This window comes from Rhineura floridana, chromosome 6 (assembly GCF_030035675.1).
Source record: "Rhineura floridana isolate rRhiFlo1 chromosome 6, rRhiFlo1.hap2, whole genome shotgun sequence".
Lineage (NCBI taxonomy): Eukaryota > Metazoa > Chordata > Lepidosauria > Squamata > Rhineuridae > Rhineura > Rhineura floridana.
Genome location: NC_084485.1, coordinates 51,357,826 through 51,375,414, shown reverse-complemented (window position 1 = coordinate 51,375,414; position 17,589 = coordinate 51,357,826). Strand labels below are relative to the sequence as shown.

The 17,589-nt window shown below is 42.1% G+C and overlaps 1 protein-coding gene across 4 annotated transcripts in view; it reads left to right on the top strand.

Moving 5' to 3' along the window:
• LGR6 (leucine rich repeat containing G protein-coupled receptor 6) overlaps nucleotides 1-17,589 on the top strand; it is a 269,354-nt gene that overhangs the window by 126,374 nt on the left and 125,391 nt on the right. The window contains exon 1 of one of the 4 annotated variants that reach the window (XM_061631838.1): nucleotides 12,111-12,159. The exons of the other annotated variants lie outside the window; for them this stretch is intronic. The gene's annotated coding sequence lies outside the window, so the exon portion shown is untranslated. Of the gene's footprint in view, nucleotides 1-12,110; nucleotides 12,160-17,589 lie in introns of those variants that run through there. 4 annotated transcript variants of the gene reach the window in all.

The window sequence follows — 17,589 nt, the reverse complement described above, 5'->3', positions numbered from 1 at the left end:
GAAACTTCAGACTGACTAGAGTCATTGGTTGCTTCATAAAAGACATTGCTTCCTGTGCAGCAGAAAAATGCTTACTCATTTTTGCACAAAGCAACTGAAAACTGCCTGAAGTGGGGAGTGTTCATCAGTTGTTCACTAGTAAAGCTGACATGATTGCCTCTTTATTTGCCGATACTACTTTGCACCACTTTCTGTATTGCTTGATTGCAGAATTGCCAACTTTTGATGTTGTCTTGCCAACAATGGGCTATCTAAAACTTTTCTGCTGCAGCATCCATCAGCATAAGAATACCTAATTAGTAGCTATTCATATTTCAACAAAATGATCTTATATTTTCAATCTGGCTATAATATTTGCTCTCAAATCCATATGCTTATCCTAGTCCTGAAAGCTGTGTATTTTCAGTCCACCTTTAATGAAAATCTGACTATCTTGCCCTGGTTCCACGGTTTGGAAATGTAATGTTGAGCTAGTAAAAGTTTGCTACTTTAGTTGTCACTGTCTATGGTAATGAATCAATGCTGAACAAATATATTAGGGTTTCCTCGAATTAACCAGTCCTAGCTTCATCTTGTTTTATGTTTTTGGAACAATTTTTCATCATGATTTTAATGCAGCTTTCCTTTTGCAAGGATGTCCTGAGCCTTTGGTTGCCCTTCCTTCACCTGTTGCACCAGGAATCAGCTAGGCAGGGGTTAATTTTAGCAAAGAGGGATCACAAGGGTTCATATGTAGCACCTACTTTAATTGCTAGAGCTCAGGCTTGAAACTTGTGAAGTACAGGCTTTATTTTTAAAAAATAAAATAAAGAAGCTAGGGCTCAGTCCTGCCTAGGAGCCAGCTGTATCATCTGCCTTGAAAGCTCTGTTCTTTACTGTCTAGTCTCTGGAAAGCTGCAGTTACTTGGTGCTACAGGCACTCTGTACATGATCAGAGGCAATTTTCTTCATTAACCTTCATTTAATTCATTATTAAGTAACATAACCCAAGACTGTTACTGTAGGGCAGCACCCTGGAACAAATTAAAACTTGGAAACAATAATATAAAATGAACACATGGCAACATATGCAGAGTACATTTCTTCCAACACTGAGATGCCACAATCTAGGATTCAGGGGCAGGGCCTCATGGGTCATAGAAGGTGACATCCGGGCAGTCTTGAGAACGTAAGAAAAGTACTCTTGTTGGTCAAGCCAAAAGGCCATCTAACCCAGCATCCTGTTCTCTCAGTGGCCAACTAGTGCCCTATAGAAAACTCACAAGCAGAACCTGAGTGCAACAGCACACTTCCTTGTGCATTCTGGATTGTTTCCAATGTCAGTATTTTGAAAAATTTCAGAACTGATTGTTATAAAGATCTCTTTAGGGATAATGGTTGTTCTGTCACTTCAGTAGGCTACGGTAATTAGAAAATGCAAGTCAAATATACATTTCTACATAGATGAGGCCAGTGGCATGCGCTATAGAAGATGCATTATCTTATTTAATGATTTTGATTAGGACAAAAGATGATAATGAGAAGAGATGAGATTTGTGATAATACAAACTGCTATAAAGGAGTCAAAGTATCTTTTTGGTTTGTGCAAAGATTATGAATGGGAGAGACTATGGAGAAAAGCTGTGATTAATACAGTACTGATCTTGCTTCATGCCAGATCTCAGCCAGAGCTTGGAAAAGTTACTTTTTTGAACTACAACTCCCACCAACCCAATCCAGTGGCCATACTGGCTGGGGCTGATGGGAGTTGTAGTTTAAAAAAGTAACTTTTCCACGCTCTGATCTCAGCTATATAGATTGAGCCATTGAAACAGTGGTTCCCAAACTTTTTTCCCCACCTGAAAATTGCTGATGTTCTTGGTGGACTACATAATGATTTGTCTGCCTGTTGTACCATTTGTAATGCACTGTGCTAGATGCTGAATAATTTTAATTGTATTTTTATTGCTTATTGCATTCCATAGAATTCAAATTGTAATACAATAACATACAATATAAGAAATAGAAGCAGCAATGAAAATACTATTAAAAATCAACATTTATTTATTTATTACTTGAATTTATATGCCACTTTTCCATATAAAATACTCAAAGTGGCTTACAATGACACAAAAATGCAAATGCAACACAAAAATGCAAATATTTACATCAATTGCAATCAATTCAAAAACATAGCAATCGTTTCAAATCATTTCAAAACATAACAATCCAACAATAACTCAAATTGATTACCTAAACATTATAACATTTAAAGTCATCATAAAACATCATAAAACAAGGTATCAATCAATTAAAACATCAAATTAATAACATAACATTTCAATATTAATAACAACATACCAATACAAAAGCATAAGAAAACAGTTTTCTGTCACTCTAGCATTGATGTGAGAGTCTGTGCTGATGGCTGCTGCTGTTATATGAAGACTCCATGTTCAAAGGCAGACTAACTCCAGGAATCAGTGGCTGGAGAGAACTCAAAGTGGGAGAAGGCTATTGCTTATAGGCCAGTGGCGTCACTAGGGTTGGTGTCACCCGGTGCAGTAACTCATGGTGTCACCCCCATGGACCTCCTCCCATACCAGACCATACAGAATCCTTAGTAATGTTTTTTGTACTAATGTTACTCGTAAATCGTAATTCCCGTATATCACTGAATGTAATGCCAATAGTAGTGACATAAACAACTAGCAAAATTAAAATTACACCTTTAAATTACAATATCATACACACAGCCTAAATGTATTTACATATATACATAGTTTCATGTGGTTAAAGTGAAAATTCGGTAAGAAAACAATAGAATTCAAAGTAAAAACGTTTAAGAACTACATCAAAATTATGTTCATTTTAACATTAAACTTTACTGTTACATGAGATACAGTAATGGATTAGGTTTGCATAATCAATAACGGCCCAAATAATGTAGAAGTTGTAGACAAATGCATATGGAAATATACTCATAAATGAAATAATACCAAAAAAATAAACAGGAACAAATACACAAGCATTTCAGCACTTAGTGAACATCTCGACTAAATCAGAACTTTCCTTTCCTGGCCTTCAAAGCTGCGAACTTGTGAATCACTTCATCGAAATCAATGCCTTTCACCAACTCACTTTCAGTTGACAATATCGCAAGATCGGAAAGCCTTGACTGTCCCATGGTAGATCGCAAATAGTTCTTTATAAGTTTCAGCTTTGAAAAGCTCCTCTCACATGAAGCCACAGACACACAAATTGTCAGAAATAATTTTAGGCTTAGTGAAAGGGTTGGGAGAGATTCTACGAAGTCCCATTCAGCTATGAATGTCAAAATGTCTAATATTGCCCAATCTTTGGCTTCTTCCAGATCAATCTCTGCTGCTTTCAGGTGCCTTCTCAGCCTTGGTATTTCTATTAAAAGCTCACTCTCTGATACCTCATAATAGAAAGTGGTCAATTTTGGAATGGACACCTTTAACTCTTCTTCAGTGGCAGATATGAGACTCTTCACTTGAACAGCCTCAAACATCGCTGCTACTTCCTTGATGGCTCTTGATCTGATCTGGAGTTCAGAATGAAAGCGATCAATGCACTCAAGCATCACCCTCTTATTTTCTTCTTGCAGAGTGAGTCCAGCATTGCTTGCTTGCTCCCTTGCCATCCTCTTCTTGAGCCTGGCTCTTCTCTCTACTGCGATTCCATATTCGTCTGATTTTAAAAGCGCCTGTTCAATTGCATGCTCCACTAGGTGACTGCGCTCCTCGTGCAGAAAAAGTCTGAGTGCCTCTAGCTTTGTCACCACCTTGTCAAGAGTTAAGCCCTTAGTCTGCAGGTACTGCTGTATAAGACTAACTTCCTGAAGTACATCACACCAGAAGTACAGGTAGCACAGAAAAGTGAAATCACAGACAACAGGCAAAAGACCTTGTGCTGCACCTCTTGTGTCCAAATTTTCATGTGGATCACAAAGAGGTTCAATCGCCACCACAAACTTATCGAACTTTTCTTTAACTGGCTTAACTACAGCATGATGAGCACTCCAGCGTGTTGTTGATAGCCTTTTCACTGACACTCCAGTATGGTCAATTAACACATCCTGTCGATGGGTGGAAGCAGCAAAGAAAGAACACATTGTCTCAAGAGTTCCAAAAAATGTCACACACGATGCATTTTCAGCAAAAGAGTGCTGACCGCATAAGTTAAGCGAATGGTCCACACATCCATTAAAATAGCTTTCTTGTTCTTTCCCTTAAGAATGGCTTGTACACCTCCATGGATTCTAGCCATAGTGGCAGGATTATCGTAACCTTGAGCACAGCACATCATTATGTCCAGTCCATCACTTTCCAGATTTTTAAGAATGTCAGAACTGAGGTCAGCAGCATTTTTCCCCTTTAAAGGGAAAAATCCTAGAAATACTTCTTTTACTTCAACTTTCCTATTGTTGATTTTTACATATCTGATCACTTCGGACATCTGTTCAGTATGTGATTATGTCAGGTGTGCTGTCGAACATGATCCCAAAGTACTTCGCAGACTTTATGTCCATGACAAGCATCTCCTTCACATGATTTGCCAGGGCACTTATAAACTCATTCTGAGTTTTTGGTGCAAGATAAGAGACTGATACTTTAAGTTTACACGTGCTCCGCTTTAATCTCATTAGGTGCTCTTTCAGCACTGGATCATATTTTGAAAGCATCTCAACCATCTCAAGAAAGTTCCCTTTATTCAATGAAGATTCATTTTCCTTGTGGCCAATGAAATGCCAGATTCTGCTTGGCAAGAAACAATGTGATATCAAACAATCTGTGCAAGATGTCCCTCCACTTTTTCTTCTCCATTTCCATCAAAGCAATAGTTTCGGCATCAATGGTTTTGTGCAGTCTAAGTCCTGCTGCCAATGTTTTCCACTTTTCAAGGCAACGTAGGTGCTCTTCGGATGTCTCATGGTTATGTACTTTCGGCCTCAGTTTCCACCACATCTGAAACCCAGTCACAAATTTGGATGTCGTATCTGTAGCACTAACGGCCAACAGTCGGCAGCAAAAATAGTATAAATTCTCACTGACGAGTGAGTAAACCATCCATGACCGCAGAATTTTCTCGCCATCTGGCATCATCTTGTAAAACTACTCTTTTGAAAGCTGGCGCACATCTCCCTTTGCTTTTGCATCTTGCCTTGCCGCATCACAGAAAGTCCCATCTTTGTTCTGGAAAGAAGCACTTCCCCTTTTGATGATTTCAACATCCCCACTCTCAGTTTAAATTTCCCTTTCATTTCTCTAATCTTTTGGAACAGGGCTCTTGTTCTTCCCTTTTTGTTGTCCTCTTCTATTTCTATACAGTAACTGTATAGAATTCTCCTGTATTTTATGTGCACCAACAGGCTTTTGGTACAACTAAATATGCTTTTATTTTTAAGGTGGGATATTCAATACACACATACACAAATATAATAATCTAAATAAATAAATGCCTCGCAGGGTTGTGAGAATAAAATCAAGAGGGGGAGACCCACGTTTATAGCCACCCTAAGTTCCTTGGGCTATAAAGGCAACGATAAATATAAATAAATAGTCCCTGTTTTTTAGTGCACCAACACATTGTAAATATGCTTTCGGTTTAAAGATGGGATATCAATGCAATAAATAAATAAATAAAACTGCAGTGTTCCCAGAAATATATATGGTTCGGCATTCTCCTGTATTTTAGCGCACCAACACTCTTAAACATGCTTCCTTCTTAAGGTGGGATATAAATGCAACTAATAAATAAATTGCCGTGTTCCCAGCAATACACATGGTTCAGCATTCTCCTGTATTTTATTGCTGTTAATTGCAATATGTTAGGCAATACGTGTTTATCGCCCTGGGCTGCTTTGGGAGGAATAACATGCACGTCTTCCTCCTAATTTCAAGCACCAGAATCCTTCTCCTTTCTTTGATCTCCGGTGGAGTCTTTCACACCTATCATGTCGTTATCCTTCCCCCTCTTGCCGTTTTATCTAAGCACAGCGCCTGGCACCCATCCGGGGATGCAGGATCTAAAAATTAGAGCACAAAATCCACCCGCCCCGCCCACAGCATCGCCGCCCCCGCCGTGATGTGTCACCCCAGCCCTTGCTCTTCGCCTAAGACGCTGGAATTTCCCACGTGGGCAGGATCTCCTTTTATGGCCGGGGCTGGCGCACAGGGAATCCTCGCCTCTTTGTCAGCTGTTTAGGCCCGCCTCTGATAAACCGGAGGAGCCAGGAGCCAGGAGCCTCTGGTGCCCCTCAAGCGTTGATTCCTGGTGCCTAGGGGGCGGGGCGGCTCTGGGGGTGTCACCCCCCTCTCATGGTGTCACCCGGTGCGATGCACACCTCCCGCACCTCCCTAGTGACGCCCCTGCCAATTGGGAACCAATCGATTTCTCCATATTCTGTCCTTACAGTAGCTTCTTGTCCAGTATATAGGCTGAGCATCAGGACAATCAGATGCTGTGGCACCTCCATTTCTTTTAAAGTATTCCATAGTTTTTCATGATCTACACAATCAAAGGCTTTGCTGTAATCTATAAAGCACATTGTGATTTTCTTCTGAAATTCCTTGGTCCGTTCCATTTTCCAATGTATGTTTGCGATATGATCTCTGGTGCCTCTTCTCTTTCTAAATCCAGCTTGGACGTCTCGCATTTCTCACTCCATATATGGTAAGAGCCTTTGTTGCAGAATCTTGAGCATTACTTTACTTGCATGGGATATTAAGGCAATAGTTTGATAATTACTGCATTCCCTGGGATCCCCTCTCTTTGGAATTGGGATGTATATTGAATGCTTCCAGTCTCTGGGCCACTGTTTAGTTTTCTATATCTGTTGACTTTTTTCTCTCCAAAATTTGGACAGATACAGTCTCAGTAGCTTGTAGCAACTTTATTGGTATGTCATCTGTTCCTGGTGATTTGTTTCTTCCAAGTATTTTAAGAGCAGCTTTCACCTCACTCTCTAAAATTTCTGGTTCTTCATCGTACGGTTCCTCCATGAATGAATCTGTCCTCCTGGCATCTCTTTTATAGCGTTCTTCAGTGTATTGCTTCCATCTTCCTTTTATTTCATCTCAGTCAGTCAGTGTGTTCCCCTGTTCTTTATTCAACATCCCTACTCTTGGTTTAAATTTCCCTTTCATTTCTCTAATCTTTTGGAACAGGGCTCTTGTTCTTCCCTTTTTGTTGTCCTCTTCTATTTCTATACAGTAACTATTGTAATAGTTCTCTTTGTCCCCAGGTACTAGTCGCTGTATTGTTGCATTTAGGGTTCTAACCATGTTTCTGTCTCCTTTTGCTTTTGCTTTCCTTCTCCCTTTAACCATTTTAAGAGTTTCTTCAGTCATCCATTGAGGTCCTTCTTTTTAACTAGAGGTATTGTCTTTTTGCATTCTTCCCTGATAATGTCTCTGACTTCACTCCATAGTTCTTCTGGTTCTCTGTCAAATAAGTTTAAAGCCTCAACTCTGTTCTTTATTTGATTGTTATATTCTTCTGGGATGTTATTTAAATTGTATTTTGGCATTATGATTGCTTTGTTGTTCTTCTTTAGCTTTACTCTGATGTTTGATATGACCAGTTCATGATCTGTACTGCAGTCTGCTCCTGGTCTTGTTTTCGCAGAAAGTATGGAACTTCTCCATCTTCTGCTCCCAATTATATAATCAATTTGATTCCCATATTGACCATTTGGTGTTGTCCACATGTACGGTTGTCTTTTTGGTGGATCAAAAAGGTGTTTGCAAGAAACAAATTATTGGCTTCACAGAACTCAATAAGTGTTTCAGACCAAATGCATACAAATACAAAGCAGTATCATTACAATACACATACATGACCTATTTGAGCATTAGAAGACAAGGGGGAAGCAAAGAGAACTAAAGAAAGGGAGAGATGGAAACAAAGTGGGGGTGAAAAAGTGCATGCTAGTGTAGCATAGTGGTCAGAATGCTGGACTAGGATCTGCAAGGCACTTTTAAGCAAGAGTTGTGTATCCAAATGGACACCCAGGCCTAACTTGTGGACACAAAGGGACACATTAAATTTAATCAATGAACCAAGAACACAAATTCAGATTGGAAGCCACTGAAACACTGACTAGAGGTATGATTTTTTTGTGAAATTGAACAGAAACAGTAGAACATAGGGGCACATTTTACACAATAATTCTTAGGGTTATTTCAAACCCGGAGTCTTTCTGAAAAACGCCTTAACAACATCTCTCTCCCTTTACACTGTGATGTCTAGTTCTCTGTATCTTTGTTCTTTTTTCCTAAGAACTCTGTTACAGCAGGGTATGAATCATAAGCAGCAGCTTTTAATTTAATTTTAATTTTAATTCATGTATTTACTGGTGGGTGGGCAGGGTGTCTTCACTCCCCCCCCTTTTTTTAGTTTGAACCATTTTTGCCTCAATGCAAATAACAGGGTTTGAACATGGTAGAGAGTCTTCAACGTGCAAGCCATTCGAATGAAAAAAATGGACAACCAGTAACAATTCATTTTAAAAAATACCCTGAAGATCTGGAGGAGACCAGGGTTCAAATTCCCATTGTACTAGTCGCTGTAAATATGCTTTCGGTTTAAAGATGGGATATCAATGCAATGAATAAATAAATAAAACTGCAGTGTTCCCAGAAATATATATGGTTCGGCATTCTCCTGTATTTTAGCGCACCAACACTCTTAAACATGCTTCCTTCTTAAGGTGGGATATAAATGCAACTAATAAATAAATTGCCGTGTTCCCAGCAATACACATGGTTCAGCATTCTCCTGTATTTTATTGCTGTTAATTGCATTATGTTAGGCAATACGTGTTTACCGCCCTGGGCTGCTTTGGGAGGAATAACATGCACGTCTTCCTCCTAATTTCAAGCACCAGAATCCTTCTCCTTTCTTTGATCTCCAGTGGAGTCTTTCACACCTATCATGTCGTTATCCTTCCCCCTCTTGCCGAGGGCTAATTGCGTTATTCTTTTATGTAAGCACAGCGCATGGCACCCATCCGGGGATGCAGGATCTAAAAATTAGAGTGCAAAATCCCCCCGCCCCGCCCACAGCGTTGCCGCCCCCGCCGTGATGCGTCACCCCGGCCCTTGCTCTTCACCTAAGACGCTGGAACTTCCCACGTGGGCAGGATCTCCTTTTATGGCCGGGACTAGAGCACAGGGAATCCTCGCCTCTTTGCCAGCTGTTTAGGCCCGCCTCTGATAAACCGGAGGAGCCAGGAGAGAGGAGTCTCTGGTGCCCCTCAAGCGTTGCTTCCTGGTGCCTGGGGGCAGGGCGGCTCTGGGGGTGTCACCCCCCCTCTCATGGTGTCACCTGGTGCAGTGCGCACCTCCCGCACCTCCCTAGTGACGCCCCTGTTGTAGGCTCCCCCCAAAAGCAGCTAGATGGACACTGCAGAAAGGCAAAACACTGGACAAGGCAGTGCCTCGTTTGAGTCCCTGATGAGACAGAGCACCCAAAGCGTGCACAAACGCTCCCCAGAATGCACAACACCACTTTGGTGGTGGCATCCCCCAAAGTCCCCATTCCGTCACTTGGTGCCCCAGCCTTCTGCACCAGGCTCCATGACATGGCAACAGTAGGCAGGCGGGCGGACTGGCAACCTTGCATGTGGCACAGTGGGTGGCAGGCGGCTCCTCGTCCCAGGTGGCTCTTCACCCCAGGCATCATGCTGGACTCCTCTGGGTGCCTCTCCTGGCCTTCTCCTCTGCGATGCTGCGGGAGATGGCCACAGTAACGTTGCCCGCCGGCTTCAAGCCCTCAGGCTGTGGCTCCCTTAGCACTGAGCATGCTCAGTCCTCATCATCAGAAAACAGGAAAGAAAATCTCAGAATTCTCCTGAAGATGTCAATAGCTCCCTCTTGTTTCTCAGTAGTCCTGTTTTGTCTTCATTTTTGTTGGCACCCATCATCTGAATTCCCTGTTAGAGATATGTTGATGATGGAAGGAGTAGATAAAGGTGGAAGTTTAGGTGGTGGATTCTGGGAACTTATCCTTTGTTTTACTGTGTTCATCAATCATTCCATCAGGCTCTCATTTCCCTAAGATGTACCAGAAATCCCTGACATAGTCCATACTGTAGGTGATAAATGGTGGTGGTGGTGGTGGAGGGAAAGTCTGGGAGCATCATTATTCGACAGGAAAGCACAGTCCCATCATCCCTCTACTAAAACCAAATCACAATAACTAATGTATCAGCAACAATAAATAAATAACCCCCCACTGAAATTATTAAAATAGGCATGGGTTAATAAATGTGTCTTTAACTTTAGATAAAAATGCAGTACAGATAACATTGTTGCAACTCGGCAAGGAGATGCAAAGAGGAGGTGCCAGCACAGAGAAGGCCCATACTACACACTTTCCTTGGTATATTTTCCCTTCTGTATCTGATGCCATATTGTTTTATGCTTTTTGATTTTAGATACGACTTTAATTTTATGCTTACTCTATCCTGTCCTGGGATGTTTTGTGAAGGGAAGGTAACAAATATTTATCATAAGCAAAATAAATATATATTATCTTTTGCAAACCAAATCGCCTTAAACAATTGCCTTATTTTTTGTTGAATATTTTGTTTTGTTTTTTTGAATATTTAAAGTTGACATGCCATGGACTACAGTTTGGGAACCTCTGCATTAGGAGATTATTGGAAAATGGCCACTGCAATATGAAAGTTTGCCAAAGCAAATCTTTTTTGCAGGAATCCTCCAATAGTTGCCATCTACTGTGCAACAGTCTACTACTATTTCAAGATTCCTGGAATCCAGATTAGAGTGACCCAGATATTTGAACACTGCAATTAATCATGCTCCTGTTCTATATCCCTTTGTCTCTCCTATTCATTTCAACAGTGCTACCAACAGTGCTAAAATCAGAGTCATAGAATAGTACAGTTAGAAGGGGCGTTGTGTCTGACCCCCTGCTCAGTTAGGTCCAGTTCACATGACTAAATTGGGATGTTCAATTTGGGTTGAATGAGTCCATGCAAGAGTTCAGTATTTAGGGGAAAATGTGTGCATGGTTGCTTCATTATATATCCATAAGTCAGTCTGCTAATACAGTGTTATGTCAGCAATTCACGATACAGTTCCACTCATTCCCACGTTTTCAACATACCAATTTGGTCATGTGACGAAACCCGTTTCTAAACCTGGTTCTGTAGCAATTTTTCAGGTGAAAGCATTGAGGTCGAGAGAATCTCCACTCTGGACAACAACCAGAGGAAACTTTAGCAAGAAAAACAACGAGCACCCTCCCCCCTTGATTAACTGTGGCAGATAACATCTACTGCACAATTATAATTGTATATGGACAACAAGCTACACTGTGGAAGGGAGCAGAGTGAAAGAGCAGTTCAGGCAGAATAGCTGAATTAGAAAACTTAACGCCAAGCTTAAGGTGAGAAAGTTTTTATTAGCAAACATGCAAGGAGTCATCAAGGTAGGATTCATGGAGTGTCAGTCAATTAGGTGGGAGAGGCCGCTTCAGATGTGGGACTGTGTGGGAAAGCATTCCTATGATTAAATGAATGGCTTTCCCCAGAAGGCATGGGGAAACACATGAATCGATGCTGTCTCTTTAAATCCCTCCCTGGAGTGGCGGACAAGCAGCCCTTGATCTATACCTTTCTCCCTTTCATCTTGCTCAATCATTAAAACCAAAGACAGCAAATAAACACACAGAGACATTCTCATGAGAAATGGATCAGCCCCAGAGCCCTGCCCCCCTTCTCTCTTACACACACACAGAGAAACACAAAACAAACACACCAAAACAACCCGGAGTCCTGCTGTCATACACATGAGTATAAAACACACCTGTATGCAACACACATTGGAGTTGCTGGAATGCTGATCAGGAAGAACTCCATGCTGCAATGCTTCATTGTAGGTTCCAATTCTACTTGTTTTCCTCTGTTTCTGTGTTCAGGTTTGTGAGTGCTGATGTTTATGCAGCCAAAATGGCACCACACACATGAAGGAGGCTTCAGTAGGCTTGATTTTTCCAGCAGTACAAACATCTGGTTGAAAATACCAGTCACAACTTTTAACGCATCTTTCCTTTCTGTTCTTTACAAATAGAGTAAACACGTGTAGAAGAAGGCCTGGAAGGGGTTCAGGTCTTAGAATCCACACTGTAAGTCTTGCCCCTCCACTCTTCTTTACAAGCAATGTTGTATATCATAAACACCAGTAATATTCTGCTATCTGTTTTCATCAGTAGGTTCTGACACGACTCTTTTAATTTGCACTGACTAGATCCCATTTGAAAATCCATGGTAACTTGGCAATATTACTGTGGTTTAACTTAGCAAAAAGTGTTTGTGGGCCTTGGAAGTCTACATTCTCTGATCTGCCCTGCCTCCTTAAGACAGCAGAACAGCTAAGGCAATGGGAGCCAGAAGGATTATGTTGCATCTACTTACAAAGAACTGCTATGACATTAGAGCACATCAGTAGTGGTATCAAATGAGTGACTCTCAGCTGAAGGCTCGCCTGGTTTTTTAAAAAAAATACTGTACCAACGGTACTCCACTGTGGTTTTCATTGCAAAGAAATCCCAAAATCTTCCATTGTAAATTTCCTGGAGACCAGTTATAGTGATTTTTAAAATCCCACCAGGAAATGGAGTTCTGGTTACCATCCATAATGATGTTGCAGAAATCCTTATTTCTGAGTTTAGAAATATGAATTTTGAAGCCCATAATATTTACCACAAATATGAGAGGAACTGTTATGACTCCAGAAGTTCTTCTCCAACTAGGGTAAGGATGGGGAGCCACGGGCTAAATGCAGCCCTCAAGGTCTTTCCATCTGGTCCTCAGAACTGTCCCCTTCTCTCTCCCTCCCCCCCCATCACACTTGTTAGTCTCTGCCTGCTGACCAGGCCGTAAATCTGTCAGGCTTGAATTGAGGAGGAGAAGCCAGCAAATGCAGCAAGTGTGGATACTGGATGGGAAGAGCCAAGAGAATACAGAACAGATGAGTCCTTGGGGCAGTCCAGAGTCAAGGTACTGAAGATCCAATCAAGCAGGACAACATCAAACGCAAGGGATCATGAGCAGGGCTGGTGACGATCTGACAAAGGTCCAATGTTTCCAACAAGAGCCGAAGCCACTCACAGCCTTTTAAGCTCAGTGTATGAGGCCAGGTGTTTGCAATCAGCCTTTCCTCTTTCAAGAGCTTGTAATTCTTAAGCAGGCCCGACACCCATTGGCGCCCCCTCTCAGCTTGGGTCAGAGTAGCTTCCTGGTTGCTCCCTGAATCTGATAGGATGGCTCCAGCAGGGCCCTACTCCTTGTCTGATGGCAAAGAGTCTGCAGCTGCCTCTCTGCGCGCCCCTTTGCCTGGGTCTGAGGTCTCCCATTCCCCTTCATCCTCTGTTGAGTCCTCTGAGGGAGGCATGACAACACCCTTTCCTGGTCCTGCTTTGCTTCCTGAGTATTTTTGCCTGGTTGGAATATGTCCTTGAACTCTGATAATCCTTCTTACTTGTCTGGATGGATGATAGAGAGGGTTGTGAGTGTGTCTATTGTCCAAAGGTAAAATTCACATTCATTCCTCTGCCCATTTTTGCCTCTGGCCCCATTTACCACTGGCATATGGCCCTTTGATGATTGCCCAGAAGAGAATGTGGCCCTTGGGCTGAAAAGGAGTCCCCACTCCTAGACTAGAATTTTAATCCAGGCTGAGGGCTCATCCAGATGACTGCAAAATGTGTGACACATCCGCTATGTGTGTTCATTATTTTTCGGTCGTCCAAATGACGTCTCCCGCTGTTACGCATTTTCGCGGGTTAAATCCACTCCTTGCAATACCGGCAAAAATGCGATTTGCTATTTAAAATCGGGAATCATCTGCTGTGCCTTCAGGAGTTAGGATGCAATACGGCGGACTTTACAGCTGATGGGCGGTTCTTGGGCGTTTCCCCTTGCCCCTTCTCCTCATTCCAGCCAATCATGTATCTGCACTTTTGAGCATGTGCGAGAATAAGCCCGGGAAAATTGAACCAATAATCGCAATGGTGGGGTGTTGGGGGGGCCTGCAGCTACTGCACAGATGCATTTTATTTTTTGCCAGCCTGCAAACTAGGCCGCCGCTCTGGGTGAGATCTGCAATGCACAGCAAGCGAGAAAGGGGGGGGTGGTCGGTTTCAGCCTGCCTCTGAAAGCTTTGTCAATTTCATTGTACTTACTGGGGGTTTTGCTTCAAATCAGAAAAGCATACATTCCTTTAAGTGTAATATCGCAAATACAAACTTAGAAAAGGGCTTCTGGTCGGCTTCAAGCCTGCTCCGGAAAGCTTTGTCAGTTTTATTCGCCTGGGAAGGAAAGGGAGAAGGAGGGGGGGTGATACCTTTCTTGCTTTTTTGGAGAAATAAGTGCAATTGCCAGCGTGTGTATCTCCTTAAATATCAATAAAGGCAGAAAAGCATACATTCGTTTAAGTGTAATATCGCAAATACAAACTTAGAAAAGGGTTTCTGGTCGGTTTCAAGCCTGCTGGGAAAACTTTGTCAATTTCATTCTCTGTGGGAAGGAAAGGGAGGAGGGGGGGTGAGAGGTTTCTTGCTTTTTTAGAGAAATAAGTGCAATTGCCAGCGTGTGTATCTCCTTAAATATCAATAAAGGCAGAAAAGCATACATTCATTTAAGCATAATATCGCAAATACAAACAAGGCAGGCGTGAAACCGACCAGCAGCCTTTCCTTCTGAGGCGAGAACCAATTGGTTGATAGGGGGAGGTTTTAGAGGTGGAGCTTGGAAAAAGCGAAAAGAATGTAGGGGTCTTACCGCTGCGTGTGCGGGTGGAAACAAGCGTTTTTATTAATTGGGAAAGAGCGAACTAAAAGGCAAAGTGAGGACTATCAGATGACAAACCGAATATAGAAACCGTGGATTATCCCGCTTCGTTTGGATAAGCCCTGAATAAGAAAAGCCACGCTCCTTTCCCACTCACCTCCAACCCCCTGCTCCCACTGCTCCCCTCCCCCACCCCTAACTCCCATGTCTGGCATGCTGCTACAACGGGGATCAGCAGCTCTGGGAATACTCCTGGCATCTGATGTGCCAATATAACATCTGAAAAGGATGGAGGGAAAGAGATCTCCCCTTTCTCAGTTCCGTTACTGCTTCCATCACTGCTAGAGCAGCAAGCAAGATACTGGGGAAAGGGTTGGAGGTAGAGGGTTAAAGCTCATACCTGGGGGTGGGGAAGACTTGGGGGAGAGATCAGACCTTGTTGCTCTCCCAGTGACATCACTGGGGTTATGATAGGGTATGAATTGGATGGAACGAAGCTTGGAATAAACCAAGCTGTTTTCTATGTTTTTTGGAAACTTACTTAGGTGTTTCAGGCCCAATGATGAGCTTGACTGGGAAGAGTTCAACCCATGTCTGTTTTCCTCATGATCACTCATGAGTAAAGCAAATAGTAAAATGTGCCAGTTAACTGTCAAGGAGTTTGTTAAGGAGTTTTCTTGTGTGTGATTAATTTTAGGATATTTTGTTTCTCTGTGTTGTTAGTCTTGTCACATGCAACAGCTTTGCTATTTATATATAATTTTACATCATCATGCAATATATTAAAAGACAAATTTATGACAAGATGATACAGCAGGGCTCGTATGTTTTGTGTATAATAAATCTGTGAAACTAGGTTCATTTATTTTTCTCTGTCTGGGCGTTCTTTAATATGAGGACTAGTATTTTTCTTGAGAATCACCTTTTGTCCTCTGCTGTTTTGTACTGAAGGAAGAAAACACAGCACCCTAGGGATCAGCGCTGTCCACGTTGTACTTCAAGTGTTTACTTGGGTAAATGCAAATGACTATCATTAGTCCGAGATGTTTACTAAAAGCAGTGGGGCTGGCAGGCTACTCCCAGTGTAAACTGCACCATGTCCACTAAGCCCTGTGATTAAAGCCATTGTTCCCAAAAGAGACATGAGCTGCTTGGCCCCACACAGTGCAGCTTACTACTCCTTTGGACTGCGACTTTTGTCATTTGCCCCTGGCTGAACCTGAGCTATGATGCTTCTCTATAAAGGCTTACCAGCCTATCCCAAATTCTAATTTTGGCGAGTTTTTAAAATGACTTGGCTTAAGTCAGACTGAGGTCCTCAGCTCATGGCACTTTGCAAGCCCTGACATCAGCTGATCATTGGAACTTGTGAAACCAGGTGCACTCATGTATTGGGGAGAAGGTTTAGGCTAGAGATTTTCTCTCTAATGTGCAGTTTTCTGCTGCAGAGAGTTTAATGTGAGGGGACATTTAAAAACATGATTCCTTATTGAAGCCTGAAATGTACAGTCCCAGAAGGCGTTTACTATGTCATTTTCATATTTGTGAAGATCAGCTCTAGATATCTTAAGGAGGCCTTTTATGGGAGGAGATAAATACAGTGCACATGACATATTTGATACTTTCAACCGTTTGAAATTGGGTACTGTACCCTTATTTGGGATTTTATTGGAACTAGTGTGCACATTCAAAATTGGAAGTTGCATTCATTCCTGAGCATAACATTATGGATGAATTTGCTCAGATCTGTACAAGAAGTATCCCAAAACTCATGTCAAGAGATCTCAAATTACTCTTCCAAATAAAATTCGTTGTGGTAATATTAGATCACTATGAAATTTCACAGTATACATATTCTCCACAAAAGAAATTTATATTCTCTCCCAGAACACCTGCATGATGCCACATCTCTTACTTATTTCAAAACCCACCTTTTTCATGAAGCCCCTAGCCCTAGTTCCCCTGCCATATACAGTCACACCTGCAACTAAGCCTAAGCATGAGGAATTGAAACAATCACATATTCCTTCTCTCCTTATCCCTACCTCCATTTATGCTTTCTCTATTATTTCTCCTGTGTCAAATTTTGAGTTGTAAGTTGCTTGGGCAGGGACTTGTCCTTGTAAACTGTAAAGCACCAGACACACTGATGGTGGTATTTAGATAAGCAGAAATGATTATGAACAGAGTGACCTCTTCCCTATTCTAGTCCCCAGTCAAATATACAAATCCCAGTTGTTAACTTATATATGCAAAAATATACTGAGCTACAGGAATCATAATGCTACTACTGTATAGGCCTGCGGTGGGGAATCTCCAGCTTCCAGGCCAATCATGGTCCCCCCAAGGGGTCCAATTTGGCCAGTGAGGTCATTTTCCCCAAACCATGCCCACCCACCCACCAGTGATGTCAGCTGATGGGTGAGAGGACTGGATTTAATCCTACGTGATCCTGTTTCCAGCAGTGAACAAGATTGTACAGCCAAAGCAGCAGGTTTTAGTTCCTGCTCACCAGCGGAGTGGAGATTAAAGTCCTGTGAAAAACCACCCTTTGAAGCAGCTGGTGCATGTGAGCTACTTCCAAGAGGTTTTTACAAAGGCTTTTAGCTGGGGCCCTGTCCTCCTGTTTGCTGAAATGGGAGAGCAAGGGCTGTCTTAAAGTCTTTGTTAAAGCCTCCCCCTTCCCCCCTTTAACTCCCCAACATTGCGGACAAAGGGGGAGGGGCTGACTTGGGAAAAACTTGTGAGTCTCTTCCCCTCCTCCT